Here is a 737-nt window from a genome sequence, read left to right as displayed (position 1 = left end):
AGAAAAAAATAAAAAAAAAAACCCCCAAAAAAAAAAAAAAAAAAAAAAAAAAAAAAAAAAAAAAAAAAAATCCCCTTAAACCATCCCTAAAAGAGCCTTTATTTTTTGGCTGCTGGGGTTGGACATGAGGGTCCCATGGCTCGGAGGGAGAACAGGATTTTTGGGAGGAGTTTTGATATTTTTTTAGGAGGATACTTGGGTTTGGGGTGGGGTTTTGGGGGGCTTTAAGGAGCGGAAAAAAACCAGCAGGGATAAAAAAAAAAAAGGCAGGAAAAAAAATCAGCAGGATGGCGAAGGCTAATGAGGGATTAGGGGGTGCTGGGGGGACCCTGGGGGGAGTCGTTAGGAGGAATTAGCATCAGGAGTGGAGTGAAGTGTGCAGCCTCCTCCTCCTGGGGAATTTTTGGGGGGGAATGGGATGGGGTTTTTGGGGGGGAAGAGGGAAAAGGGGCAAGGGATGTTTCCTCCCAGCAGGGAGGGAAGGGTTGGAGTGGGGGAAACTGAGGCAGAGATCACAGGGCACTGCCCTGGGGAATGTGGGGGCAAAGTTCTGAACTTTGGGGTCCACTGAGCTGATTGTGGGGTTGTCTGGCTTGGAGATTTGGGGTCACCTAGCTTGGAGCTTTGGGGTTGGTTCCTCAGGCTCTGAGTTTTGAGGTCTTCTAGCTCTGAATTTTGGGGTTCTCCTAGCTCTGATCTGTGGCTCCTCTAGCTCTGAATTTTGGGGTTCTCCTCGC

Source organism: Acanthisitta chloris, unplaced genomic scaffold (assembly GCF_000695815.1).
Source record: "Acanthisitta chloris isolate BGI_N310 unplaced genomic scaffold, ASM69581v1 scaffold10064, whole genome shotgun sequence".
Taxonomy (NCBI): Eukaryota; Metazoa; Chordata; class Aves; order Passeriformes; family Acanthisittidae; genus Acanthisitta; species Acanthisitta chloris.
The sequence above is the reverse complement of the archived record's forward strand: the minus strand, read 5'-3'. Positions refer to the sequence as shown.